Source organism: Convolutriloba macropyga, chromosome 2 (genome assembly GCF_964194025.1).
Source record: "Convolutriloba macropyga chromosome 2, txConMacr16.3, whole genome shotgun sequence".
NCBI lineage: Eukaryota > Metazoa > Xenacoelomorpha > Acoela > Convolutidae > Convolutriloba > Convolutriloba macropyga.
Window position 1 is genome coordinate 40,314,201 of NC_134469.1, and position 22,127 is coordinate 40,336,327.

Below are 22,127 nucleotides of genomic sequence, written 5' to 3' on the forward strand. Positions count from 1 at the left end.
TTATCTCCAAAACAAATTATTTCAGGCAAAATCGCTTTTCTCATTTACAATCTTACTTTTTGAAAAAACAGTTGACCATGAGCACAGAAAACTTTGCCCCTAATCATAACCGTTTCATTGTTTACTCAGAAAAAGTTTTCGTCCCTGCAAAACTTAGTCCTGAACCAGGCAATAACTCGTCGAAAAAAAGTGTGATGACTCGGTTGACGATCCCTCGTTTTGTCTTCCAAGCCAGCCGAACGGCCTTGCCTGTTGGATTGAGTTGTAGTTGAAACTCATTGCATTTCTTCGACAATGAATGCGAGCTGCTTTCGTTGGTGTAAAGACTTAAGTTCTGAACACCAACATATTATGGTAGTAAGTGAAAACCCAAAGCAAATGGAGAAAACGATAAAATCTGATTAAACACGAAAGCAAAGTACTACAAGAGGTTCGGGCGCGTATGTTTATACCACATTCACCAATGGGGACTTTCATAACTCAAATGCTTCCACTGGGAGCTGTTGATGTTACAAGACGTGGAGATGTTTTTGAAAACTTTATTCGGTCAGATGAACTTGGCCTGGAAGCAAAGTCGACCGAGCGAATCCATTGCATCTGGGAGATAGAGAAAGCTTGTCCAATTAGGCGACTAGAACTTTAACGCTCATTGAAGATCAGCGACGACTTCTTGTTCAAATTGAATGTTTGCAAGCCGCTCATTCCCCTTTCAAGTCCTCCCTGGAGGCCTACATTGTTATTTTGGCCGCTGGATTTGGTTCAATTCACTAAACTGATCATTCAGCTTTTTTTGAGGTGAGATGTGGCCAAAGAAACGCTCAATGCTTTTGTTGGGAATGTTATGAGGACTCGTTAGACAGCTGCGATTTATCAGGTACGGTGGATGACGTAACAGACGGAGACAATTTTTGCTAAACAAACATTGTCAACTGATTAGATAAGCAACATACTATTGTTATTTTTTCAATGGTTTTCATAGTAGTGTAATCTTTGCTGAATATGTGCTGCATGCGAATGTGTTGTAAGCGACTTTGGCGATCAAAAGAACAGTCGAATAGGATTTTATTCAACCGATTTCTAATTTAACTTTGTCAAAAAATACTCATTTTCGCGTGTTCGCGATTAACACCTCCTACGCGAAAGACAATACCTGTCCGGTAGGATCTATAGAATTAACGTAACAATGTATTAAAGAAATTATGTTCACCATAACTAAGTTTACTCCTGATGCTCATGACTGATGCATTCCAATTGGAATGATAATACTAGTAAATATAGTTTAGTCGAGTTTATTTTAGTACATTTCATACTTGGTTTTATATCTCTCCACCACGCTTCCCCCTTTTTAGTAGATGTTCGACATTAGTCTAATATTAGTTTCTCTAGCTCCTCAATATCTTCCGTATCGAGGGATGATATAGGACTTTGTTCCAGTAACTTGGGTGCTTTGCTTTCGGTTGCTTGGTTACTTGATTGTGTGAGTTGTTGTTCCTTTGTTTCTGATGCTTCTTCGCGTTCCGGTTCGTTTTCTATGTGCGAAGAGGAGTCATGTTCCACGTTCTGTTGTTGCGCATCATCAAGTTGGATGGGCGTTGATGAGTGTTGGGGCTGCGGAGCCGTGGTGTTTTGTTGTGTTGATGTTAAAGACGTGGAGATGTTTTTGAAAACTATATCGGGCAGTTGAACTTGGACTCGAAACAAAGTCAACCGAGCGAATAGATTGCGTCTGGGAGATAAGGAAAGCTTGTCCAATTCTGCGACTGGAACTTTTCAACGCTCACTGAAAATCAGCAACGACTTCTTGTTAATATTGAAAGTTTGCAAGCCAGTCATTTCCTTTTCAAGTCCACCCTGGAGACCTAGATTGATATTTTGACCGGTGGATTTGGTTCAATTCACTAAACTGATCATTCAGCTTTGAGGTGAGATATGGCCTAAGAAACGCTCAATGCTTTTGTTGGGAATGTTATGAGGACTCTTTTGACAGCTGCGATTTATCAAGTACGGTGGATGTCGTAACAGACAGAGACAATTTTTGCTAAACAAACATTGTCAACTGAGTAGATCAGCAACATACTATTGTTATTTATTTAATGATTTTCATAGTAGTGTAATCTTTGCTGAAAATGTGTTGTATGCAAATCTGTGTTGTAATCGAATTTGGCGATCAAAAGAACGTTCGAATAGGCTTTTATTCAACCGATTTCTAATTTAACTTTTGCAAAAATACTCCTTTTCGCGTGTTCGCGATTAACACCTCTTACGCGATAGACAATACCTGTCCGTTAGGTTCTATAGAATTAACTTAACAATGAAACAAAAAATTATGTTCACCATAACTAAATTTACTGCTGATGCTCATGACTGATGCATTCCAAGTAGAATGATAATACTAGTAAATATAGTTTATTCGAGTTTATTTTAATACATTTCATATTTGGTGGTCGCACTCATACAATCAAATATTAAGTTTTCCCCAGATTGGCGGGGTGTTGGCCCTGCCACATAGATCTCCTTTTACTAACGATCCAGGGTGCAAAAACTTTTACGATCTCGTCAAAAACCGAATTTTACGATCTTAGTCAAAAACCGACTTTTTGAGAAAAGTCATCCCCGCTCGCATTTTTTTGATATTCTGCAATTTTTTGATAGTGCAGTTCGATCAAACACAGGTAGGAGTGTTATAGCGCGCAAAGAAGTCAGAATTCAAAGTTTTTCAAAAAGTGATTTTTGACATTTTTTTCGTGATTTTTTTCGTGATTTTGACTTTTGACATTTGAGCTCCTTGATAAAAGTTGTCTGCCGTCGAAAAGTAGTGGGGGTGACAGAAGTGCAGTTTAGATGGAGCACTCCAAATGATATTTTTGATCAACGTTTTTTTGGCGGTTGGGGGTACAAGTGCTTTTTTCTTAGAGTTTATTGCTAACCTAATTGAGCTATTATTGTTCTTCAAAGTCCAGTCGGTCATCCAAGTAGTTAGTAATGCACGCCAGTGATTAAAAAAAATCTGAAAAAAAAATAAAAGTGTTTGAAATATTTGAATTTCAATTTTTGATTTTTTGACCCAATTTTTCAAAAATTTGACCAAAAAAACGCTTAAGTGCGAAAAAATCACTTTCGAAAAAGTGATTTTTTATGCCAAAAACGTTCCTCCCGTGCAAAAATTACTACTGGCTGATATTTTTTTGGCTAAAATCAAGAAAAAAACGCTTTTTTTTGAAAATTTGAAAATTTTGCGTACTTATGATTTTTTCAACATAAGGCAAAATCGGACTGGCTGAGGGGCTTGCGCCTGAAGACAGTCCCTACATTTATTAGAAGGACATAGTAATTCAGCTCCTTGAGAATTCATTCCGAGCCCGAACGGCTCGGCCACGTAAACATTGATGATATGATAAAAAGCAGATATTTTTTGTCTTTAACTTTACTTTGAGAGAAACGCATATCAGCCTTTTCTGTTTTGATCACACAGCAGCCCCAATTTGGCATAAGCAAACTACTAAGAGCGGTAAACGACTGAAGAGTTGGACCGCTTGCCGAGAGTTGAAACTCCTGATCGCCCTTGGTTTCATATCTCTCCACTACACTTCCCCTCTTTAGTAGATATTCGACATTATTCTAATATTAGTTTCTCTAGCTCCTCAATATCTTCCGTATCGAGGGATGATAAAGGACTTTGTTCCAGTAACTTGGGTGCTTTGCTTTCGGTTTCTTGGTTACATGATTCTGTGAGTTGTTGTTCCTTGGTTTCTGATGCTTCTTCGCGTTCCGGCTCGTTTTCTCTGTCCGAAGTGGAGTCATGTTCCACGTTCTGTTATTGCGCATCATCCAGTTGGATGGGCGTTGATGAGTGTTAGGGCTGCGGAGCCGTGGTATTTTGTTGTGTTATGTTGATGTTACAAGACGTGAAGGTGTTTTTGAAAACTTTATCGGGCAGATGAACTTTGCCTGGAAGCAAAGTCAACCGAGCGAATAGATTGCGTCTGGGGGATAGAGAAAGCTTGTCCAATTAGGCGACTAGAACTTTTCAACCCTCACTGAAGATCAGCAACGAATTGTTGTTAAAATTGAAAATTTGCAAGCCAGTCATTCCCCTTTCAAGTCCACCCTGGTGGCCTAGATTGATATTTTGGCCGTTGGATTTGGTTCAATTCACTAAACTGATCATTCAGCTTTTTTGAGTTGAGATATGGCCTTAGAAACGCTCAATGCTTTTGTTGGGAATGTTATGAGGACTCGTTTGACAGCTGCAATTTATCAAGCACGGTAGATGACCTAACAGACGAGGAGACAATTTTTGCTAAACAAACATTGTCAACGGATTAGATAAGCAACATACTGTTGTTATTTATTCAATTATTTTCATGGTAGTGTAATCTTTGCTGAAAATGTGTTGCATGCGAATGTGTTGTAAGCGAATTTGGCGACCAAAGGAACAGTCGAATAGGATTTTATTCAACCGATTTCTAATTTAACTTTGCAAAAATACTCCTTTTCGCGTGTTCGCGATTAACACCTCTTACGCGACAGACAGTACCTGTCCGTTAGGATCTATAGAATTAACGTATCAATGAAACAAAGAACTTATTTTCATAACTAAGTTTACTCCTGATGCTCATGACTGATGCATTCCAAGTGGAATGATAATACTAGTAAATATAGTTTAGTCGAGTTTATTTTAGTACATTTCATACTTGATTTTATATCTCTCCACCAAGCTTCCCCTCTTTAGTAGATAATCGACATTATTCTAATATTAGTTTCTCTAGCTCCTCAATATCTTCCGTATCGAGGGATGATATAAGACTTTGTTCCAGTAACTTGGGTGCTTTGCTTTCGGTTTCTTGGTTACATGATCCTCTGAGTTGGTGTTGCTTGGTTTCTGATGCTTCTTCGCGTTCCGGTTCGTTTTCTATGTGCGAAGAGGAGTCATGTTCCACGTTCTTTTGTTGCGCAACATCCAGTTGGATGGGCGTTGATGAGTGTTGGGAATGCAGAGCCCTAGTATTTTGTTGTTATGTTTCTATCTTTAACTTGTGCTGGTTGCGGGTCCACCCTTTTGATAGTGATCAAGTTGGCATAGTCCGTCTCACTTTTGGATTGGATGTTCTGTGGTGTTGTTTCTGTGAGATCTTTGTTGCAAGCTTTTATTTTGTTGACCACGTTATCGATTTGTTTTCTGTCGTGGCGTTTGGTTCTTAAAATCTTTGGGTGATGATGATGTAATGATCCGTGATGGACTTGCTGTGGAAGAGTCAGATGCATATTTGATTACCTCTATTGTGTTTGTGTTTTGAATGTTGGATAGATCCATATGGATTAATGATGGTCCCGTCTGTTTGCTTTGTTGGTGTTGTTTCTTTGCTGACATGTTATGTTTGCGCTAATGCCGCCTCCTTGGACTTACGATTGAACTGTGGGGGCTTGTTTTGATTTGTCTTGTCTTTCTTTTCGATGGTGACGCGTTTTTACGCTTGCGTTCGTTCCGTTTCTTTTGATTGTGTGTGCTTCTTGGGGGATGATCTTGTCGACTGGACGGTCCTGCTTGTTCTACTGGTAGAGCTGATTGTCCTGCTTGCTCGGCTGATGGTGGGGGATGTGCATGGCTTCTTCTTCCGCTTGTTGTTGGTCCCTCTGGATTTGCCGTTGTTCCTCTAAACAAAATTTTCGATTTTTTTTTTAAATCTTTTTCTATTGTACTCTCTGACAGTCTTACATGCAACGAAGTGCATTGCGCAGTCAGCTTTACAACATGGCGCAGTCAGCTTTATCAAGATCCCCTATAGGCGTAGCCTTATTTTCGAAAAAAGCGCGCAGCCCGCAACAACGTGGGAAAAATGGTTTACAACCACAAAGCTAGCCATATTGGCAAAAGAAAACGTACGAGTTGAACGATTTTTACGTCCAAGACCAACAACTGCAAAATTTGACTACCCAAAGGAACCAAACTACCAGCCCGCACTTCAAGACGAAACGAGCAGAGATACGCTAAAGAGAACAGGAACCTCAAGAGAAAAGTAGACTGGAAAGAAATATGCCAGACAGTAGAGGACCAAGGTCCAATGATAGACAATTTCAGATGGGATTTTCCCGTGCATGTTCGAATCCTGCTGACTGCCCCATGTTGTATGCGAATTTGGCGATCAAAAGAACAGTCGAAAAAGATTTTACTCTGAACCGATTTCTAACTTAACTTTGCAAAAAGCACTTGTTTTCGCGTGTTGGCGATTTGCACATCTTTCGCGACAGACAATACCTGTCCGTTAGGTACTATAGAATTAACTTAACAATGAAACAAAGAAATTATGTTCACCATAACTAAGATTACTGCTGATGCTCATGACTGATGCATTCCAAGTGGAATGATAATACAAGTAAATATAGTTTAGTCGAGTTTATATTAACACATTTCATACTTGGTTTCATATCTCTCCAACACAATTTTCATAGAAATGTAATCTTTGCTTCAAATCAGTTGCTTCATGTTGTTGCGGGAAGACATGAATAAAGTGTTACAGAACCTGGAAGTTTCAAACGGGCTCTTCAGTAAAAACTCGGAAAGAAAAAAATGCATTTTAGCTGTTTGTCTGCTCATTGAGCCCAATTGCAAATTAGCTGAGGTAAGTGAAAGCGCACCGTATGGTGGTCTGGTTGGTCCTGGTAATAGTTTTCTTCACAACCATTGCAAGAATTCAAAGCTTTGCGCTTTCATGCTATTTTTCATGATGCGTACGGTTTATGAAAAGTAGCTACAACATTGGTCCAGTCTACATTTACCTTTTACCAAATCGCCTCAATCATTTTCTACTTGATCATGTGAGTGGTTTACTGTTCTGGTGAAATTTCAGTCCGCTGAACTCTTTGATAAGCTACCTTTTTAAATGCTAGGACACTCTTTGACCCTAACCTGCTGTCTCGATCTATCAAAAATATTGGGACTTCAAGAAAGAACAAGGGAGAAGATACTGAAATAAATTTTTGGAAGCGGTGTTTTAAAAAAGTTGGAGGCAAAACAATTCTGATAAATTGAGTTGGATTTGACGATACAGGAACTTGAGATCCTCTCCGAAGCAATTCAGCTACTGCAATACATTTTGATAACTTCACAAGTGTATCCACCGAAGCCACCTCCAAGAGTTATTTCAACCTGAATTGTCATAAATCAAGATCAGGTTGATCGTAACGTGGACTTTTAAATCAATTGTTGCTTGTTTGTTGAGCGGTTAACAAATTTGATAAACACTCAACAGCTCAAGTTTGGTAGGTTTTAGAACTTTGCATCGTTGTATTATTATAAGACCATGAACAAAGTTATAGTAACTCAGCTGCATTTCGTTATGGCAGCTGTTAGATCCAGTGGCCGCGGAAAAACAAGACTGGTCTCTGAATTGCTGAAAAGCAATCAAAAATTGTTTGGACCAAACTTTGACGACGTGATATACTTAAATCGACATTGGCAGCTCACATACGACTCAATTTTAAATGGCTTGGGTAACGACAGAATAAGTTCCATCAACGGCTTTCACTGGATCTAACTGAAATCTCTACCGATCAGATAGAGGCATCTACTAATCTTTGAAGATGTTTTTGACGAGACATCTTGATCAGAATAGTTTTTGAGCCTATAGTATCCGGACGCCACAAAAATCAACACGTAATTTTTCTAAAGCAATCTTTTTAAGAAATGCCCTAATTGCAAAACAATTGATACAAATCTTACACCCATTTTCCTGCTAAAGAATCCACGCGATATCAACCAAATGATTGTTTAGGTGGACAATTGGGTTGCCGATCCGATTTAATGTCTGCTTATCGTTCTGCAAATTGCTGGGAATGTTATGAGGACTCGTTTGACAGCTGCAATTTATCAAGTACGGTGGATGACGTAACAGACAAGGAGACTATTTTTGCTAAACAAACATTGTCAGCTGATTAGATAAGCAACGTACTTTTGTTATTTAATAATTTGTATGTTATTGTAGTCTTTGCTTAAAATCAGTTGCTTCATAATGTTGCGCGAAAACATAATTAAAGTGTTAGAGAACCTCGAAGTTTGAAACAGGCTATCAGCTATTCAGTAAAAACTCAAACAAAAATGCGTTTTTAGCTGTTTGTCTGCTTATTGACCCCACTTATAGTTTAGCTGAGTTAAGTGAAAGCTCGCCATATGGTATTCAGATTGATCCTGGTAATAGTTTTGTTCACAACTATTGCAAGAATTCAAAACTTTGCGCGTTCATTCTATTTTTCATGATGCGTACGGTTATTTGAAAGGTAGCTACTACATTGGTCCAGGCTACGTTTACTTTTTACCAAATCTCCTCAATCATTTTCTACTTGATCATTTGAGTGGTTTACTGTTCTGGTTTCTGGTGAAATTTCAGTGCGCTGAACTCTTTGATAAGTTCTCTTTTAAAATACTGTGACACTCTTTGACCCTAACGTGCTATATCGCGATCTATCAAAAAAATTAGGACTTCAAGTACAGAAAAAGGGAGAAGGTACTGAAATGAATTTGTGAAAGCAGAGTTTAATAAAGTCGGAGGCAAAACAATTCTGATAAATACGATTTGGATTTGACGATAAAGGAACTTGATATCCTCTCCGAAGCAATTCAGCTACTGCAATACGTTTTGAAAATTTCACAAGCGAGCTCAAGTGTATCCACCAAAGCCACCTCCAAGAGTTATTTCAACCTGTGTTGTCATGAATCAAGATCAGGTAGTTTGTAGCGTGGGCTTTTCATATAAAATCATTTTCGACAGTAAAAATTAAGGAGAGAGCACCCTGGAAACTTTGCTGTTCTCTCCAGCGCTCTTTTTTGCTGCCCTATTTTATGCTTCTTTCTACTTTTATTGTTGCTTGTGTTTTTTGTTTAGCGGTTAACAAATTTTTAAACGCTCATCAGCTCAAGTTTGGCTGGTTTTAGCATTTTGCATCGGTTGTAGTTTTCTAACTTCATCTTCAAAGTTATAGTAACTCAGCCACATTTCGTGATTGCATCTGTTGGACCAAGTGGCAGCGGAAAAACAAGACTTGTCTCTAAATTGCTGAAAACAATCAAAAATTTTTTCGACCAAACTTTGACAACTTCAGATACTTTTATCCACATTCGCCGCCCACATATGACTGAATTCTAAATAGCTTGGGTAACGACAAAATGAGTTTCATCAACGGCGTTGACTGGAGCAAACTGAAATCTCTACCAATCAGAAAGAGGCATCTACTAATTTTCGACGATGTTTTTGACAAGACATCTTGATCAGAAGAGTTTTTGAACCTCATAGTATAGTATCCTGACCCCACAAAATCTTACGCGTAATTTTTCTAAAGCAAAATTTTCATCAGAATTGCCCTAATTCCAAAACAATTGATTTAAATCTTAAACGCATTCTCCTGTTAAAGAATACACGCGATATCAAACAATTTGGTTGCTTAGTTAGGCAATTGGGTTGCCAATCAAATTTATTTTCCGCTTATCGTTCTGCAACTTCTGAAAATTTTGGGCACCTGTTGATTGACTTGGATCCACAGTGCCACGAGCATTTACGCTTCTGTTGTAGTCTGTGGCAACCAACTCAGACAGTGTTTCTTTTGAACTCAAAACACCTAATTTTGTCTCCTCGATTGTACATTCACAGAATCTGAATACTTTGGAAGTGCTTATAACTCTTAAACCCGTACTGCAAAGATTATTTATTGTTCACGCAGACAAAATTCATCAAAATCCTTTTAGACTGTTGTCAACGTAGTTCGATAGACAGTTGCGCTTCCCGGATCCAGTCAAACAAAAGAAAATTAAAAGGGTGGTTTTCGATATTTAATTTCCGTATTATGCAACAAGCTATACTAGATGAGAAAAAAACGAGTCCTATCAATTGATCGCGGAATATCGCTCATTAGCAATAAAGGTATAACTTTTTAGCACCCATTGTTTAGTTCATATGCGAATTTGCGAATGAATAAACAGGTTGTTTCCAAAGATTTTAATTTGCTGTCCCTTGACTCATACAACGATCTTATTGTAAATTCATCTCTTTCTGAGAAAACTTCAGCTAAAAAAGGATTAAGGGAAGCATTTTTAGTTGGAAACAAACCAGATTACCAAGTGGCTGCGCAAATAAGTGTATCTTCTACTTTGTTCGACGGAAATACGCCTTCTGCGCCCTCCCTGACGTCTGAAAACGATCAACCGTCAGCGGAGGAACAAAAAAATAGTTTCAGACCAGTTAGCAGAAATAGTGTTGACAATTTGGCAGAAACTGGGCTCAGCAGCAGATAAATTGAACGCTCAAAAAGAATTATCAAGCTTCTTAGTAGACCGTCAAAGGTTGTTCTTGAAACGTCCTCAGGTGGTATTGTATTTAACACTGGTACTGCACGTGGAACGAACGCCTGTCTTCGTTCTACAAGCAACTTGATTGATTTCTTGACAAATCTACTGAGTCCAAACAAAAAACTGTCCAACAAAGATTTAGCAATTGTTCGAGAAACCAGTCTGAGTCCCTACCTGGTTGCATTCAAGTTTGCCAAGAACTCTCATGTATTCGCTGCTTCAACATGCCGCATCCCCATCAGTTCAAGCCCAGTGGATATCAATGTTCGACTGTTGAGATGATCATTTTTTTGTCATTCGTTATCTTTTCATCTTTTGCTTCATTTGCTCTTGCAAATCGGATGCGTGGATTTGAATCCTGGACCCAGAAAAAGTCTTCTATGTAGCTCCTGTAATAAACTTCTGGTAAAAAGTACAAAGAAAAGACCCCATTTTGTGTACAACCTGTGGTTAGTTACATTTTACCTGCAGCGGTATCTCAAGCGCCAATCAGTACATTGCAGCAAGTTTTGTTTGTCTCAATTGTTCACAAGAATCTGTGATCTCGGGACGCTCTTACAAACAATCCTAACGTCCAAAAAGCTTACAAATTTTATTCTGATACAAATAGAAGTAACGGGAACTCTCAAACTCTTGCGCAGCATACAGGTCTTCCACAAAACTGTGAAGCAGTACCTTTCAACAAGCACAACCTATACGAAAATCAGGCTGTCACGTTGCAATTTCAAACGCCTAAAAGTTCTTACTTACCGGTTGAATAAAATCTGGTCACTTGATCTGGCCGATATGCAATCAATTGCGAGCAAATACCTGGGATTTCGATATCTGTTAGCAGTTGATACCTTGAGTCGTTTTTTGAGAGTTGAATCTATACGAAATAAGAATGCAGTCACAACAAAACAAGCTTATTTCACCAATGATAGCATTAATGGTACCCGAGCGTGTTTGGAGAGACGATGGTAAATTGTTATTGGGAGAGTTTGCAGTTTTCTGTAAAAAGAAACAAACTGTTTTTTACCAAACAACGAGAAAAAGTGCGTTTGCCGAGCGCAATTTAAGCTCAATAAAAGCTCTCATATAACGCTACATGAACGAGCATCAAACAGACACCTGTATTGACTAATTACACAAAATTTTGTGAAAGTTCTAAACCGCACCAATCGAGTAACCGGTGTTTGTCCTAGTAGTGTAACTGAGGACCACGTCAGCTATCTCGTATCTCTCACTCAGGACTCCAATCTTCTGAAGCGTTCCAAATCGGTGACACTGTACGCATGCGAAGAAAGATTGAGACATTCCACAACGGCTACAAAGTTCAATTCAGCAGTGAATTGTTTAAAGTAGTTGCAATTCTAACGAGGAACCTTACTACCTATCGGTTGGTTTCGAACTAAAAGAAACGCGGAAATTAAAGGTTGTTTCTATGACTCAGAGTTGGTGAAATATCTAGAAGTATGAGCACTATTAGTGGAACAACTGTCTTCTTCCTGTACCTTAACACTAGTATCAAATGCATTCATGTCAACATTAAGCAACAACACCTTGGCAAGCTTCACGATTTTACAGCCGAGCGTTGTAGAACTCACTAGGTCAGGAGGCTTATTGGAGGTAGCTCTGCTTGAAATTTCATGGCCAGGCACCATACTAATGGTTACAGAAGGTGTTCTCGAGACAACAAACAGTTTATATCTAGATGAGGATAATTCCAAGAAGCCGATGTAATAGTGAAAACAGTCTGGAGTACAAATGTTTTAGAGAATAAAAAGAGGTAGAGGGCGGCGAAAACAACGAAATAGAAGAAGATACAGATACCGAAATTAAAGAAGAAGGTATCGAATATAGAAATCGCGTGAAACAATTTTCTACTGCAACAACAAATGAACATGTGATTGAACCTAGGAAAGCAGCTATTCTCTAAGTAATTTCCAGAGATAAAAAAAATACCGTTCAACTGGAGAAAAGCATCAAACATTAAAAAATCACGCAAAACTATCCGATACTTTTTAGTCGGGATACTACTCAACAACTGATTATTTGCGCAAAAATTTTTGTCAGAAACCGTTCAAAACAAAAAATGAAAATCATGAACCTTTTGTGGACTGTTAGAACACATGATCAATATTTTGAGCTGTCATCTCAAGAACTGTTTCTGGAAGGCGACCAAGTTTCAAAACAGCACGAATCTAAAATAGACGATTCAACTAATGCTCATAAATCTTATTCCAATGACGATGATGGTAAAACTAATGACGGGCGCTCTTCTGTCGCCTCAATCCGGTTAATTTCATCAGACTTGAAAACACATTAGGAACGAAGCAACTGAGATGGGCTGAAGCAAAAGAAGATGAAGAAGAAGATGGGGGTTCATCAATGAAGGAGTCGTTTCGTTGGCATTTGCATCCTCAAAATTTGCATCCTCGTCGTCGTGTTTGTTGGCATTTGCATCCTCAAAATCGACGATTTATCCTGTGGAAATTATGGGATGATGCCTTACAATTTTCGTCTAAAGTAATAAAAAATGAAATAGTCGTTGACAAGAGAACATCATTGTTGCGCAGTATAACGCTGATTGATACAAACGCAAGTGCAACCACACGCTACCGCTGTTTCTCTGTACTACAGTGGAAAACTGTGGCTAAATCATCCTTTCCTTCAATATTAGTTAGTCTTCAAAACGAAACTGGAAGTCTTGTTCCCCTTTTAACTTGTGGTAGAACTACTCTAACACTTAAATTCCGACACTTTCAATAATTTGATCATTTTGGAGATCAATCAAGTAGAAAACGGTTGCCGTCGTCGTGTTTGTCAGTCGTTTAGTAAAATTGAGAAATTAAACAAGAAGACAAATAACAATTATTACGGTGAGTCAAAAAAGCACGGCTAGAGTGCGTTTTGAATCTATTATGTATAAATTCTCATTATGATGCTCAAATACTGTCACACCCCATATGCCAGAGGACCTTCGCGCCAGTTCGGATCAGGTGCTGCGGGACTTGGAGCTCTAGCAGTTCGTGTAGTTCGAACTGCTTTACCATTATGCGGTGCCACTAGTTAAAAAGATTGGTCGGAACCTTGTTTAAGCGGCCATACTTGAGCTCAAGGATGCAATTTCTGGTAGAAAGAAACTGAAGAGCCCAGTTAAATCCTCCTTGCGCAAGTCTTGCAAAACTATTCAGAGCGAAACGGTCGCCGCAAGGGGCGCCCCGCTGTTGGATCCCGGCGGCCGACGGCGCGTCCGGGCAGGCGGCGCTGTGGACTTGTTCAAATACTCTCCCGGAGAGTCAATGGTGCGTCGTTGACTTCTGAGAGCAGGCTGAACGAGATAAGAAAAGCTGCTGCCTAAACCAGAAAAACTCTGGCTAATCTGAAAGGGAACAGATCAGCTACCACAATCAGTCATCCGTCAAATCACACGAACCGCAGTCGCATTCTCGCGCCGTCATCAACTTTGACCTCAGACGTTCTTGCCAATATCGTCCAGTGAGTGGAAGTGCAATCAACAACAGCAGCAGCAGTCTGTTGAAGAGCGCTGCCGGCGGCAATGCAATTCCGATAACACATATTGATTTCTATGAAAAACCAATTGTTCTAGTCAATTATTAGAGAGCCTTTGACCATGAGGTCTTCCCTCGGGTGGGAGCTAGTGGACGTACGTTGGATTTTGTAGTGAGCGGTGACAGCCGATATTGCATTGACCTCAATTGCATCCCTTTATTTCTAGTGACTGCTATCTACGATGAAGAGATTAGCAACAAAATCACAGCAAGCGATGGAGTAGGTGTCGTCCTTGTTTAAAACGCAATGCACATTCTCTTTTCAGAAGCTGAACTTTAATTGAACGACTCCCTGATATCTGATAGCAAAAACACATCGTCATCGGGCCTTTATAGAAACTGAGCTCACAAAAAATCAAGGTAGCAAATCAACGTGGGCTGCCTGCCGGGGTTACACGTATAATCCGGATCATGACGATAAGCAAAGAACAACTGGGTGGTACGCGACTTAAACAAACCCTTACAGCAGACTATCATAAGTTTTTATGACACTCTCTACGTTGATTATTTCTTTTGTGAAAGGTTTTTTCCCCGATGTCATATGCAGATCAAACTCTGTCGTTCCAGTATTGAATTCAGTCTCATGGGCCTGGGAGACAACGCCAAAAAGAAATTCATCGCAGTTGTCGGGAAGGCGTCCATTTTTGTTCGCAATGTCATGCTAACAGAATCTGTGAACCTATTCGAAGGCTAACTGTTTGCATGATAGCGAACTCTAAATTTAGAGGTTCACTGCCAACAGATCATTTTCATTACATCAAATTTGGGTTAAAGCGCCCAGAAATCAATCGCGGTAACGGGCTCCCAATTACCGACACACCTGTTGACACTCGAAACATTAAACGACTATATCACAAGATTAACTGCTCTGGTCTTCAAGAACTGAGGGAACGGGATTGAGCTTGATGATTTTGATGACCATCTCATGCTATCGTTTCATTTGACATCCTCACAACAGGCATCGAAGAGCCTGACACTTTTCCCCAAACATGCAGGGACACCAGTAACGTTGAAACTTTAATTCAATCCAGCACTTCCCGAAGCAGCTGAACTCTATCTAATCGGTAAAAAAATTTAGCCAAGTTTTTGTTAACAGTGCTCGTGACGTCTGCAAGAATCAATTAATTTTTAATAGATAATTACTCAATTACTAATTTTAAAGTAAAATTAAAGAGCTAAAATTTGTTTCGAGGAGTTTGGTCTAGTGATATTTTTCCTGTTTTGCCCCGAAACCGACCCTCTTTTCAAGTAATAAACGCAATAGAGCAAACACACATGGAACACATTTTACGAATTGTGCAATACCATCTAACCTGGCTTTCTCTAACATGTCTTACAGATGCAGACGCAGAATCGCAAAAACACAGTCAAAAAGAAGGAAAATGTGGATGCTCAATGTTTTGATTTGAAACAGTTTGAATATACCTTTATGCTTTTTTTGGTTACTTACATTCTCCTCCACAAAGCTTGTACAGTGTTAGTATTGAGTTTATTTTGCACGGAATGACTTCAGATCACTCTGTTCAATCTCTATCTTCTAAATTATGTGGTCTATACTGTTTATATGTAGCGACGCCCGTTAAAAATTTTGGTCAATGTCCATTGAAGAGTAGGGAAACTAATAAGGACATTGAGGAACTTATTTCTGGTTTTCATGCAATATGTGTCAATATTCTTAATCAAGTTCCCCAGTTCAATGAGATCAGTTTATTTTAATTTTTCAACTGCAGGTCTTATAGTAATTCCAAACTGTGTGTTGAATGATTTGGATGATTTTTAATTGTAGTAACATAATGTATTAGCAAAGGTTATATTTTACATTGATTACAGGGTATCAAATGCTGTCTATTAACGGGTTATAATTGAAGTTTGGAATCTGTTTTTTTTTAAAAAAAATAGAAGTCTAAGGAAGTCTGAAGGCAATTCAGAGCTTGACAATACCCAATAGTAATGAGAAACAAGCTTAGAATTGATGAACTGGCTATTCATGGTCGGTTCTACCTGATTCAGTAATTTCATCATCGTCATTATCATCGTCACCTTAATCGTCATCATCAGCGTCATTATCATCATCTTCGTCTTTGTAATCATTCTGCTCTTCATCCTCGTCGTCGTCATCGTTATCATCAATCAACAACTTCCACTGCCTCGTCACAATGAAGGGATTCTTTTCGTTCAGTTTTTTTCTCGTCGGATAAACTACTCGACTTCGCAACTCCAGATGAACGATATCACTATTTCTGCTGCTCTACGGATCACTCCGCTGCTGCTGATTGTAGCCGTGATCCGGTGGCTCCAATAACAGAATAAAGATCCAGGGTTAATTTAGGGAATATGAACACCCCTGTTGCAAAACTTGATGGCTTTTAACTAGCACACTTACCGTTAACATGTTGCCCAAGGTCTTGCAGAAGCGAAGAATTCAGAAAAGAGCGGTTATTCACTGAAACATCTGATAGGTTCTACGAGGAATCGTAGCTCTCCCTACCTGCGATTTCTTCGTCAGTATCTGATCTTGCTGACAATGGTGACATTTCGTCGCCCTCGCTCAAAGCTTTCATTATCTTCATCGCCCCGGCTCTGCTCGAGCCGGAAATTTCCGTGAGGCAGAGTTGTAATACCATCGCTTAGGATGAAACGTTTATCATCAAAGCAATTAAGGGCTACTTTGTCATAGAGATCTGGATCTGGCGGTTTTGTGAGTGTATCCGCGTCATAGGTGTCCGTTGACTTGTTTTCTCAAGAAGACAACTGCGGTATTTATCCTGATGAAGACTTTCTCTGACACTACGTTAAATGCCTTTTGCACTCTGCTTCACTCCATCCACATATTTAGTGCTGTACATATTTGATCACAGCAAAACGCATTCTTTGCCCATTCTATTTGTGTCTGTCATTTGAAGTGGAACCTTTTTGTTCGTTGGATCGTACAAAACATGGTCCGATGGATAATCCAAAAGATCAAATAGGTGCGTAAATTCCGCCATATCGTCGTATAGATCACTATTTTTTATTCGATAAAGTCGAGAGTGGGTGTCCTTGTAAACTACTTGTATTCAATTACCGTTTCTCGGTCTCCTTTGATCGTAGTGGAATTCATAAAGTGACAATTTGGAGAAATCTAAAATGGCTGCACCGACAGGATTTTGTTTGGCCCATGCTATAACTGGTTGTCACGTGAAAACAGAGCATAAGTTATCACTAATTTTTTTGAACAATTTGATATTCGGTTTTGATGTCAATTTCTTGGTTTTTCTTGCTGTTGAAACAAAATTAAGACTATGGTTGCGTTTGTTCTCCATTATCCTTCCGAAACATGCGTTGGACTTTAGCTTGTAAAAGTTTTTCTCAAATGTTGTCTTAGCTTGCTTCAACATAACTGTTCTTTTCAATTTACGAACGAAGCCAAGCAGATTGTTTGAAGTCAAGAGCTCGATGAATTTTCTTCATGATGCCATGCTGCACATCAGATTGTTGGCGTGACAAACATAGTGGTTCTTTTCACAGAGCGTTTCAACCAACTTTGGAACTTCTTCAGGTCGAGACCTGTTCAGATTTAGTTGAGCTTTAAGATGACAGCCAGTCGGTTTGATTATTATTTTTTCAGGTGCTAGAGGAAGGTGTTGATGCGGGAAATGTATGGATGCTGGATATTCTAAATCCACCTATACAAATTAAGCATAGTCGCCGTCTTCCCGTTATTTTAGCAGATCACTCTCAGAAATAGATTCAAACCATAGAGGCATGGGTTCCATCATTATTCCAGCATAGAGAGACGTAACGTCAAAAAAGCTCCAAAGACAGAAGTCTCATCTTTATTAAAAGATTTCAGTTTTTTTGTTTGCTCTAAAAAACCGCAAAGAGCCGACAACGGTCAAACCCCCTCTTATTGCTTTATCACAAAACAAAAATTTGTCAATGTCATCAAGTGGCTCGATTTTCACTTTTGTTGTGATGAACATTGCGTCCCAACTGAGATTATGCGCACTGTAGAAATGAGCAGGATCTAATGAATGCAATTTCATACAAGCATATCTGAATTTTCGAAATATGTCAGCGAGAACAAAGACATCAATTTTAAGGTATGCGTCGTGATAATCTCAAGTTATTACAGTCCAATAAATGTTAAATTTGCACTGCTTCGTTATATTGCTGCTCTGAAATGTTTATTTTCCCGCTTAGAGTATTTTAACACTCCGTGCCAAATGCAGGAAATGAGGCGTCAAGAAGTGAATTTTTCTTGGGCGTCAAGAAAACTATATGGGAAGTACGCTTTTTTGCAATCTTGCTAAAATCGTTGTCATTGAGATGCTGAAACCCTGAGCTTAGTATCGGAAGATCTTCCAGTTCAAGAGTTTTACTGATTGTGTCGAGGCTGGAAGCCATGAAATCCATGCTGTCGAGAAAACGTAGTTGATGCTTAATCTGTTTCTCCTTACATTTGCCAAGATACGTCCGAATTGGAACCTTGTTGGAAAAGCAAATAAAGTTTCTTCGGTGCGAGCTATCGCCGATAGATCTTCTCTGTTTTTTTATGTGATGCAAGTCGTAACGGGAAAGGTTGTGGGAAAAATGGAGCAAAAGAACCTGCCGTAACCTTCAAGTTACATTTCCAGTGCGCCACTCCAGTAACTTTTCCAGTTCAATGACAATGCTGCACATTTTTTACCTCGAGAGCATCGTCTGGAGAGAATTCGTTTCTACATATGCAACACGGCTCTTCCGAGTTTTCAATCATTAACTCTCTTGCAATATCAGTCATTTGTAGTTTTTCGTGTAGTTTTCGCTCTACCGCTGTCCACCTCAATTAATGCCTCAGTGTCCAAATATTTTTGATGCAATTTTCTCTGTAGAACAGTTCTTTTACAACTTTACCATCTCGCTCGTCAACCAGAACGGCTCCAAAACTGCAAGGATACTATTATTCAATTACATGCGTAGCGGCTGCGCCACTATTGAGAGCGCCGAGCTGGTAGTTAGAAACTACATCATCGGTCATCTGTTTTAACATTGAAAGCCTCTAGATCAGCGTAAATAACAAAAGGACATTTTGTTGTCTTGATCTGTTTTAACATTGAATGCCTCTAGATCAGCGTAAATAACAAAAGGACATTTTGTTGTCTTGTGCCAGCTTGTAAACTCAGTGATTGCGCCTTTAGGTGACATCTCAACCATTAAAGGTTGCTGGTTAAAAAAGTTTGTCGGTGATGTTGCATTTTTGTTCGCGCAACACTCTGAAGACACCGTTCACAAATTTTCTGAGATTTTTTTAGAACTAGCTTTTCTGTCAGACCGCAGGAGTGTCTTCAAAAGCCTATCTAGATTTTTTTCAAAACAAAATTGATACCTTTTGTCATTCAAAAGCGAAAGATCAATTGGTTTTCCCCTACCTACCGTAAATCTTTGTGATATGCGAAGTTGTGTTGAATTGTGCGAAGTTCTTCAAAAGCGTAAATGTTAATTTTCACTCTGTCGTCTATTTCAAAACGCGGTATTTGGCTGAGGGGCATTGGCATACAATCTTTTTTGAACTTCATTTTTTTTTCAAATGACGGGTGTATTTTTTAGGCGGTCTTGATTGTTACGTTACGTAAGGGGAACAAGGCTGCCAGGCAGGACGCAGTGAATAAAACAGAGACCATCTGCAAAGTTTTTGATATTAAGAGTTGTTCTTCGGAGAGGCTGCAGCAACCTTGGTGTGGGAATAAAGCTACCAGGACGCAGTGTTCGATAATTGCATAGCTTTATGTCAATCAGTTGAAGTGTCTTTATGACCCATCCGCTGCCAGCTGTGCAAAAAATATTGATTTGCGTCAGGGGGTCAGGGGTCATCTTTGATTTCGCAAAAAGCGCAAATTGGGTTATTTGTTCGTTGGGATGCTGTTGACGTTTATGAATAGTAAGTTTATACCGACTTGCTAAGGAGTCGTTACAACTTGTGCATTTGTGTATCATATTGCGACGTTAGTAGGTGGCCTGAAATAACCAAGGTTTTGGGTTGGGATACAAGAATTTGCCACCTTCTACAGAGTTTTCTTGCATATACAAAGAACCTTTTAAACACTGTCACCACTTGAATTTAGTCTAACATGGCTCAACGTCCGATGACCTAATTTCTGAGCTAAGAGCAGTCACTGTCATTTCTCACAAGAAAATGACAACAGTCAGAGGACTTCTAAATTCCTTGGATGGACTCGTACCGAGACACCAGGAGACATTCATACGGAAAATCAAAAATAGCTACAGATCACATCGCGCTTAGCCTGGTTGCTCCCTGAGCGAAATGTTTTCCAAGCCGGATTAACGAAATGGATGTGTCCCTGCCACTACTTTGAAATTGACGACCAAAATGCTTGTCACAGAGAATTTGGCCCTTACTCAAGTTGAACGTCAATCCTATCTGTAAGCGGCGTTCTTTAGAAATTTTTTCGCTTTCATCTTTTACCTCGTGTTTCCCCAAGTTTTGAGACGAGAAATTGTATTGCTGAACTGGAAATTCTCTCTGAGACAGCAATTCTTTAAAATGGCTGTGCTTGGGCTTTCTTGCTTCAATCTGTTATTTCAGATAAAGTCACTGGGTTTTCGGAGCCTGAACAAAGCCTTTTTTTGACAGATAATAATAGATTAAACAGAAGTGAAAAAATTTATTCACTGAAGTAATTGTCCTTGAATAATAATATCGTTTTCTCCAAGATTCTACCTTTTCTTAGTTGAAAATCATAGTTTTCCAGGCGTGAACGACATTATAAATTAACTGATATTGTCAACTGCGGTTTACACAGCGAATTGATAAGCAGTTTAAACTGTGCTCTAACCAGCCTAATCATCATCTTCAAAACTAAATTAAATCTTCAATTGGACATCGCCAATCTTTAATTGCTAAAATGAGCGAGAATAGTGAAAATACTGGGCATCGACTTCTTTACTCCTTTGAGAGTATATTTCCCTCTCGCGCTGTGTTTGTGAAACGAGAGTTAGTTGATAGCTCTTACTTGATAGAAGTTCACAAGGGATCGGGGAAAGACAAGAAACTTCATCAAGGCCTGTTGTTGCAAAGCCAAACATACAAAGCCAAACGTACATCTATTCCGGCAACTCATTCATGTCATTGCCCACGGAGAGCTATATTATTCATCTCTGCATTTGGTGAAGTTTGCAGCCTGCGCAAGGATGAATGAAGATGCCAACGAATGGACAATTATCCAGGACGTAGAAGGTGAGATTATAGCTTCTTTTCGTTGATTAAAGTTCTACGCAAAATCTACAAACTAGGCTTTCAAATTGTTTGTTTTGGCCCACTGCATAGATGATACATATTGGGCATTATTTTAACGCGCTTCTTGAAAAATGAATCAAATTTGTTTTCTTTTGTTTTGTTTCAGTAAATTCAACGGAGTACGCTCGCTTAAACTTTGTGGTCTTTAATCCCAAATAAAACGAAGGAGCAGATATTTTCGGTTCAAAATCTTTACAGAATTCAGCTGACGATTCTGGGATATGAGGCATGCAACGTTGACCACTAGGGAGTTCTTTGGCCTCATTTTCTCACTGGGATCAAAAGAGGTCAAATTTCGTGAGCTTGCCTGAAGCAAGCTCGGTGCAATTGGAGAACAGGAATACAAGATTCCCACAAAAGGGCGCATAAGAGAGCTCGAAGAGAGCCCAGAAAACTGAATTCTCCAAGGCATTATATTCCAAGGACAATTGACAAAACACTTTTGTTCACTTTGCCATTAAACAATGTTGCTGCTTAATATTTGCATATTACTCTGCAATTCCTTTCCTTAACGGCTCAAGAAAGTCTTTGAAACGTTTCCTCGTAGCGTTTGCTTCAACCTATAATATACCAAAAGGCCAATCTTATTTGAGAAATATCCAAATTGTTATCTCAGTTCTTGAAACAAAAATATAATTTCTCTTTTTTCCGTCTATTCTATATTAAATACAATCTATAGCAAAACAAAATGAGCAGGGCCGTCTATACTACAATGGGGGACGTTCCGGAGACTCCGAGGCGGTTCCTGTCTCGAGGCCGGCAACCCCGACAGCCCGCGTGCTCAACCCGAGGCGGAGTGTTAGAACTTAACTCTAGTGCAGCAGCCTGGGAATCGCACGTCAACCAAATAATGGAGCCGGCGCAACCCTGGCACCGCCGTGACTTAGCGAACTAAGTCCCGTGAAGCGAACTAAACACGTGTAAAGTGAGAAGGGTTGTTGAGAAACCGCAAAAATTTGAT

At 39.3% G+C, this 22,127-nt stretch overlaps 2 protein-coding genes across 2 annotated transcripts in view; both read left to right on the forward strand.

Moving 5' to 3' along the window:
- The window catches only part of LOC142358655 (WD repeat and FYVE domain-containing protein 1-like), an 88,712-nt gene that overhangs the window by 43,817 nt on the left and 22,768 nt on the right, over positions 1–22,127 (forward strand). The window lies entirely within an intron of this gene.
- LOC142358656 (trafficking protein particle complex subunit 12-like) overlaps positions 1–22,127 on the forward strand; it is a 190,526-nt gene that overhangs the window by 31,584 nt on the left and 136,815 nt on the right. The window lies entirely within an intron of this gene.